We start from the raw sequence: 9,033 nt of genomic DNA on the forward strand, positions 1-9,033 counted from the left end.
CTTGTTGAGCCTGGCAATTAGTTTAAACCAACAAGATTCAAAATCAAACATTAATTAATGAGTATACATAAATTATATAATCTGCATTAACTGTGAGAACCCTTTGGGAAGCAAAGAAACAGGTAAACTAGTTTATTGTTGAACCCAGTCCACATTTATGAATACAGACTGTAGTTGCAGTGGCCCCAAATAAAAGAAGATCCTTCGTTTTCAGCAGTTCAGGGTTTGACATGGTTTAACATGCAAACCCATCAACGCGTTTCCTTGGGACTCGGGTTTTTTTTATTTTTCAGTATGGAGGGAAGAAGATGAAATCAAGTTATTTTAATTTCACATTCATCTGAGTGCGGCGATTCTGGAACCAAAATTTGACTTGGCGAGGCTTAAGGCCAAGTTCTTGGTTTAATCTCATCCTTTGCTTGTCATCTGGATGGGGACTCTCCCTAAAAACACTGCAAAAAACCAAGCATTGGTCTCTATAAACAAAGACAATGTTTAATTAGAATAGGTAAAAGAAAAGAGTTAAAGATAAGGGGGAATACGCTTCCAATTCTTGGATCTGGTGAGCAGTGTGTCGGTGGTAACGTTTCTTCTTGAGGGGCTGCTCACTGCTGTTCTGTTCATTCCCAAGCTTGTCTTCAGCTTGTTGTTCATTCCCAGACCCGCTTTCCATATCCTCTTTCCCTCCCAGCAATAACCCATTTTCTTCTTTCTATTCAACACCAAAAAAGGTAAAATAAAATGAATAAATTGTACTAGAAGAAGTGCAAGAATAAGGGAAGATGTGTGTTTGAATGACTTACAGGGATCATAGGAGGGAAAGGTTCGAGAGGCAAGAAGTTGAAATTAGGGTTTTGAAATGTTGATGGAAATAAGGTTTCTGAAGAGAGCATGTTCCTTGCCATTGATGAAAGGACTGGAAATTCTTCATACATTTTTAGTGCATGAAATTAGTAGTGCTCTTGGTGCACCTGCAACAGTCAAATACTGTAAGGCAAAAACATTTTAACAGAAAGAAGAAAAAAAGAGCCTTCAAGGGAAAGTAAACATTCACTGGTTTAACCATAAAAGAAACTACTTCAATCCAAATATGTATGTAAAATAAATTGTGAAGAAGCAGGCTGTAATCTATAAGACGAGAAAATCAGTCTAAAATTGAAGATGAATGATGTGATCCTATCCAAAAAAAATAAATAAATAAGAAAAGAAAAGAAAAGAAAAGTGTCTCAGGGATCCGTTAGACTTAAAAATATTAATTCGGGGAAAGTGATGAAATTCAATATTGGAACAATTTGATTTTTGAGTCGTTATCAACCTTTAAATTAGGTAGGTTGGAAACCTTAAACGATAAAAATGATATGTGTTTTACCAAAAACTCATTTTTAAGAGTTCAAAAGTCGATTACGTGTGTAGAAGGGTGAACACCCCCACAACGCCCAAATTTTGTTACCTAAACGATTATATGTTGTTTAAATATTGAGAATTACAAACTTTGAAAATATCTTTAAATTATGATCCTTCTATTTATTCAAATTTATTTAAATAATGTTAATTTTTAAAAAAATTAAAATAAGGGTTGTAATGGATTAAAAAGATTAAATAGCCCAAATTATTTTTATAAGAGAAAATACATCATTTTCTACGAACAATCCTTGAAAATCCATTTCCTTTATAGTTAGGAGACTTTTTAATGGTTTCCCTTCACAAAATGATGTTATTTTATATTTTTCAAAAATAAATAAAATAAAATGAAAAGAGGTAAAATAATTAAAATAAGTAAACTCAAAGCAAAGAAAATTATCAAATAAAAAACCTTTGTGTGAATAATCCTCGAAAAGATACATTCCCTTGTAGTTGGGAGATATCTTCGTAGATTACCCTCACAATGAATTTTTTTTTCCATATTTTGGAAAACAATGTGCACATAAATAAGGGACAAAAATAGTACTAACAAAAACTTGAAAGGATAAACATAATTACAAATAAACCAGAATCAATATCACATAAATTAAATAATATAGGTGATGGAAACAAAAATAACTCATAAATAATATTAATGACTGAAATGAAACAAACCAAAAACACCAAGGTGCAAATAATAATTAACCCTAAATATAATCCTATTAAATAGTGATTAAAATAGAAGAATAAGAAAACATAGGGTCAGATTCGAATATTGGCAAACATAATATGATATATGATATGGTGACTAAAATGTAAAAGTGAGAAATTAAATACTTGAAAAGAATAATACAAAACTATGATTAATGGCCAAAATAGAGTGATACAAACATCGAGGGGCCTAAAATTCTAGTAGCCCATGCACGAAAATATGCTGAAGCCCCCCCACATGACATCGTTTTAGCCCCTACATATATATAAAAAACATGGCCAAAATGGCCCAACACTCTCATTTGCTATGTTTCTCTTAAGCCCGAGGAGAGAGATAATTATTCTCTTAACTCTCCTCCCTTTTCTCAATCCTCCATCGCGAGGAAACCCAGAAATAGCCATAACCGCCGTGAGGCGACGACGATGGCCTTGAAAATAGGCTCAAAACCACCCTTGACCTCACCTCTCTCACTCCTTTTCTGAAAACCAACCCCTACCCAAAACATGACTCACCCCAGAACCCCCAAACCTAAGAACGAGAGGGTTTTACCTTCAGTGGTTGATAACCGTCGTTTGCTATCAGAATAATTCCTGGCTTCTTAATAAATAAAAAGGAAAATGTAGTATAGAGAAGCAGAGTCAATCCACAAGGACTATGGTTTTTGTGATTTAGTAAAATTATTTCTTGATTTTAAGAAAAGATAAAATTCCAGGTAAAATTAAAAAGGTATAATAAAATAAATAATTATAAAAAATAAAAATAATAAAATAATAAATATTAATAGTAATAAATATAAAATGGGATTTTAAAAGTTGTTTTTAAAATAAAAGATAACAATTAAATAAAAGAAATCAAATAAATAAATAAATTAAAGAGATTGAGATAAAGAGAAACTTATTGTGAAAGCAACCTCAGATTTCAGCTTTATCTCAAATTCCTCGGATCATCGAAACATATTTTTACTTCAAGATTCACGTCGGCTTTACAAGGACAATTCTTCACTGCCAACTCGGATTGTGTCGTTTCAACAATGACTGATTCTGATCTCAGTTTCCTCTTAGCAAACAATTTTGCTAAGTGTGTTCTCGGGATGTCGAATATGCTTCAATAAGCAAATCCTTCTTGAAACGTTAAACATAACAATATCTGGACCAATGTCGAAATCGTTTTGATTTGAAAAGTAAGCTCAGAAAACAAAGAGAAAATCCGAAGCGATTTAAATACCTTACAATTCTCATGTTTGGAATTGAGCCTTCGCTTTAGCCTTCGGCTTGAAAGAAAATTAGCTAAGCATGACCAAAGTCATACTTAGCATAATAGAAAAGTATGAGAAAAATAGAGAGAAAGAGAAAAAAAGATTTTATTCTCAGATGAGAGAGATATGTCTCTAGGCTTACCCTTAGAGGGTATTTATAGAATTCAAATTCCTAAAAACAAGCTAAAACATCTTAAATCCTAATTAAAACACTTAAAACTATTTAAACTAAAATACCTAAAAAAATTAATATTTAAAATAGTATTATAAATCCTAATTAAAATACTAAAACGCATTTAAACTAAAATACCTAAAACAATGATAAAATATAAAACCTATTTAAACTAAAATACAAAGATAAAATATAATGTTTAAAATATTATCCTAAACTTGAGTTTAATTCAAATCCGAATTCCAGCCAGCTTTGATTCCGAAAATAAAAAAACTATAGAATTGTGTCATTTTTTTGCAATTTCCAGAATCTTACGTCCTGTACAGAAAATGAATTAAAATGAACAAATAAGCCACAAAAATCAATGATTAAGTAGTAATTTAAAAGTAAAATATTAAATAAATTAAGCACTTATCAAATTCCCCCTCACTTATTCAATGCTTGTCTTCAAGCATTCCTCAATTAACATATCAAAATCATAAGTTTTCATCTTCAATTTCAATTTATTCATCAAACTTCCAATCGAATTAAGTCCATGACATTTGCCGAATTCAAGTTACAATCAAGCAAAGACATAACCAAGAAAATTTAAAGTAAGCAAGGTATCCCAATTAATTGCCAATTTGAATGAAACATGACTCAATACCTCACAAAGATTCACACATATCCGCTCAAAGTGTTTGGGGTAAATGAAATCGCTCAAACCAAAACTAACCAAAATATTACCATAGGCTTGGAATCCAATCAAGTCTCCAATACGAAAAATGAACATAATGCAATAATCAAGGGGTCTTTAAACAAGGTGTAACGGGTCTTAGGTTAGGGTAGGGAAAAGGCCGAAAAGAAGGGTTTAAAACACCAAAACAAGAGATCAAAATAATTAAGAACAATCCATGAATTAACATGAAGTGGAATAAAGAACAAAACAAGGAAAAAGAATAGATGAAAGACAATTGAAGCGTTCGATTTTTCCTTCCCCCTTTTTTTTTACAAAGGATCTTTGTTTTCCTTCTTTTATTGTTGTTCGAAACAGTGAACAACTTATTTTTTTTTATTTTTTTGAAACATTGAATTTTTTTTCATGGAACAACAATGATACAATATCTCAAGTTTCGGCAAGGGTGAGAGGAAAAATAAAAAGAAAGGCTCTGGGTTTAATTATGAGATGTAAAACAAAGAAAGGGAAATAGGCTCAAATGTGGTTCGCTAGTGGATATATAAACGGGTATGCTTTTTGGGAAGAGTGGGTTTATCCTAGGTGCCCCTATCACATTAAAACATTACGTTCAACATGTAGTCTCGATATTCATTGTGATTACAAGTTCTAGAATATCCTAATTAGTTCGATACACACAAGTCAAACAATGAGCAAGAAAGAAAATGTATGCTCGTTAGGGTCGAATCTCACAAGAAAAGTTTATATGCATTGAGCCAAGTTCGTCTCTATCGACAAAATCATGAGATATCAATAATCAACAAAAATTCACTAGTTATTTCAATCACTAATCATGCAAATTAAATTCGATAAAAAACATGGTCATAATCCAAAATGAAGCAAGAGTATAAAGCGAAATTCAAGACTATCAACAAACGATCCCATCATATCAACATCAGAATAACTCAATTTCAAACAATTAAACGAGTCAAAAAAAATTTGACACATGCTTATCCTTCCCCCACTTATTCCGTTTTGTCCCAAAACGTATATCAAATTTAAAAACAAAAAGAGGGAAAAAGAATACTCCCCAATCTAGTGGCTACCACGACCACGCCGAGATAAGCTGTTGTAGAGTAGAATGTCTGATACTGTACTGTTATGTTCGAACTTTTCTACACAGTTTGAACCAAATATGTTTTTTTTGCACTGCATTGTTCGAATCTGCTGTGTATTTTTCTGCACTGTTCGAGCCAAGTCATTTTTTCTGCACTGTTCGAGCCAAGTCATTTTTTCTGCACTGTTCTGTTCGAATTTTTCTGCACAGTTCGAACCAAGTCAGTTTTTCTGTCTGTTTTTTCTTAAATATTTGATCAGAATTCAGATCTATTCAGAAAAAAATAAAATAAAATTACTCAAAATAAAATAAATAGAATGAAGTAAAGTTCGCTGAAAATAAAACGAAAATAAAAACAAAAATATAATGAAATGGGTTACCTCCCATCAAGCGCTTTTGTTTAACGTTGTTAGCTTGACGACCTGATTTTTTAAAGCGTGGGTTCCTCTAAATTGATTTCTTCGATTAGACCATCTGGAGCATTTTCATAATATGGCTTCAATCTTTGACCATTAACTTTAAATCGTACTCCTGAGTTATCTTCAATTTCAACAGCACCGTGAGGAAATACTTGAGTAACTGTAAACAGTCCGATCCATTTTGATTTTGAGTTTTCCTGCAAAAAGTTTAAATTTGTAGTTAAATAATAAAACGTTTTGACCGAAAGAAAATGTTTTAAAAGAAATTCTTCTATCGTGATATTCTTTTGTTTTTTTTAAATATCCGAGTATTATAATAGACATTTCTTCGGATTTCCTCAAGTTCTTGAATGTGTAATTTTCGAGCTTCACCAATTGCATCCATATCCATGTTACATTATTTAACGGCCTAATAAGCTCAATGTTCTAACTCGACCGATAAATGGCATGGTTTACTGAAAACAAGGCGGTATGGTGATATCCCAATGAGACCTTTATAAGCAGTTCGATATGCCCAAAGTGCATCGGTTAATTTTAAACTCCAATCATTTTGGTCCGGTTTAACAATTTCTCAATAATTGTTTTAATTTCTTGATTTGATACTTCTATCTATCCATTTGTTTGTGGATGGTAAGTGGTAGCAATTCTTTGAGTTACTCCAAATTTCTTCATTAGTGACTCGATTACTCGGTTTATGAAATGTGTTCCTCTGTCGTTTATTATAGCCCGTGGCGTGCCAAACCTGGAAAAATACTTTTCAAAACATTAACTATAGTTTTAGCATCATTATTCCGAGTGGCTTTAGCTTCCACCCATTTAGAAACATAATTCACATCTAAAATAATATAAGTATTTCCAAATGAAGAAGTTAAAGGACCCATATAGTCGATTCCCCAAACATAAAAAATTTCACAAACTTGTATAGAATTAAGCGACATTTCATTATTACGGCTTAAATTACCTGTACGTTGACATCTTTCACAAGTTTTACAAAATAGATAAGAATCCCAAAAGATGTTAGGCCAATAGAAATAACATTCAAGAATTTTATGAGCTGTACGTTTTGGCCCAAAATGACCACCGCAAGAATAAGAATGACAAAATTGTAAAATTGAGTTTACCTCACTTTCGGCAATACATCGTCGAATTACCTGATCCGAGCAGTGCTTCCATAAATAAGGATCATCCCAAATATAGTATCGGGATTCTCGTTTAATTCTATTGATTTCAGCTCTAGACAAATCTAATGGTAACTTACATGTGGCCAAATAATTAACCATGTCTGCAAACCATGGAGTTATGCTTTGCGCCACCATCAGTTTTTCTTAAGGAAATTCTTCTCTAAGTGGTGGTTCGGATGTGGGAAGGGGAATTCGACTCAAGTGATCTGCTACCAGATTTTCGCATCTCTTTTTGTCTTTAATTTCCAAGTTAAATTCCTGTAAAAGCAAGATCCACCAGATAAACCTTGGTTTTGCTACCTTTTTGCTCATCAAATACCTTATAGATGCATGATAAGAAAAAACAGTAATTCTAGTACCAAGCAAATCTGATCTAAATTTTTCTAAAGCAAAAAGTTCTTTTTCCGTAGTCGAATAATTTTTCTGAGCCGAGTCCAAGCTATGACATGTGGCTCTTTCCCTATTTTTTTTACCTAGAACGGCTCCAACGCTAGTGTCTGATGCATCACACATAAGTTCAAAGGGATGATTCCAATTTGGCGGCTGAACAGTTGGAGATGAAATAAACTTTTCCTTTAATGAATCGAAAGACTCCTTGCATTTTGAATTAAAGTCAAAGTCTTGATCCTTTTGAAGTAGATTGCATAAAGGTTGTGCTATCTTTAAAAAGTCCTTAAGAAACACGCGGTAAAATCCTGCATGGCCAGGAAAAGAACGAATTTCCTTCACAGTTATTGGGTAAAGAAGTGAGCGTATAACATCTATTTTAGCTTTATCAACCACAATCCCTTTTGAGAAAAAATATGACCTAAAATTAACCCTTTATCAACCATAAAATGACATTTTTCATAGTTCAAAACAAGGTTATATTCTAAGAATCTTTTAAGCACATTAGTTAAATTATCAAGCCATTCATTAAAAGAGTTACCATAAACCATGAAGTCATCTATAAAGACTTCGATGCCCTTCTCCACATAGTCGAAAAATATACTTAACATGCATCTTTGGAAGGTGGTCGGTGTGTTACAAAGACCAAAGGGTATTCGTCTATATGCAAATGTACCGAAGGAACAAGTAAAAGTCATTTTTTCTTGATCCTCTGGCGCCACTGGATTTGGAAAAAACCTGAAAAACCATTAAGGCAATAATAATGAGTTTTCCCAGCTAATTTTTCAATCATTTAATCAATAAAAGGAAGAAGAAAATGATCTTTTCGAGTAAGAGAGTTCAACTTCCTGTAATCAATACAAACTCGCCATCCATTTTGAACTCTTGTTGGCACTAACTCCCCTTTTTGATTTTCGAACACTGTGACTCCTGTTTTCTTGGAAACCACATGAATCAGACTTACCCAATTACTATCCAAAATTGGATAGATTATGTCAGCATCAAGTACTTTTTGAATTTCTTTATTTACTACTTCCATCATCGGTGGATTTAATCGGCATTGTCCTTCACGTGATAACTTTGCTTCTTCTTTGACTTTGATCTTGTGCATACAAGTCGAGGGACTTAATCCTTTAATGTCAGAAATAGTCCATCCTATGGCTTCTTTGTGAGAGTGTAATACCGCTACCAAAGCGTGCTCTTCTTATTTAGATAATTTACTTGAGATGATAACTGGCAAAGTTTCATTTTCACCCAAAAAGACATATTTTAAATGCTATGATAATTGCTTCAATTCTACCTCAGGTGCCTGCAAAACATAAGGTAAAATTTTAGTTTTAGAGGAAGATAAAGATAAATCAGAATTGATTGAATTAATATTTTCAAACTCCCTTTCTTCCTCTTCGTGGAAAAGTTCAGGATTCTTAAAGGATCATAAGAAAAATTATATTCAATATATTCATCATTTAAAGGATCTATAACATCAACATAATTAATTCTTTCAACATGATGAGGGCATCTCATTGCTTTGTAAACATCAAATTCAACGATCTCACCATCAAGTTCCATTGTTAGTATACCACTTTTAACATCGATCTTTGTATGTGCTGTGCTTAGGAAGGGTCGGCCTAAAAGTATCTCAGAATAAGAATCCGACCTATCATGTTCCATGTCAATGACATAGAAATATGTAGGAAAGAATAATACATCGACATTTACCAAGACATTTTCCAT

General features: G+C 32.6%; 1 long non-coding RNA gene across 1 annotated transcript; it reads right to left on the reverse strand.

Annotated features, from left to right (window-relative positions):
- Window positions 1–402: 402 nt before the first annotated feature.
- LOC120177576 lies at window positions 403–898 on the reverse strand. The gene is made up of 3 exons (XR_005521428.1): window positions 804–898; window positions 543–712; window positions 403–452 (listed from the first exon to the last, which is right to left on the reverse strand). It is a non-coding gene; the product is annotated as an uncharacterized LOC120177576 (long non-coding RNA).
- Window positions 899–9,033: the final 8,135 nt, after the last annotated feature.

The sequence above is a fragment of the Hibiscus syriacus genome, unplaced genomic scaffold (genome assembly GCF_006381635.1).
Source record: "Hibiscus syriacus cultivar Baekdansim isolate YM2019G1 unplaced genomic scaffold, ASM638163v2 tig00003454_pilon, whole genome shotgun sequence".
NCBI classification, from domain to species: Eukaryota; Viridiplantae; Streptophyta; class Magnoliopsida; order Malvales; family Malvaceae; genus Hibiscus; species Hibiscus syriacus.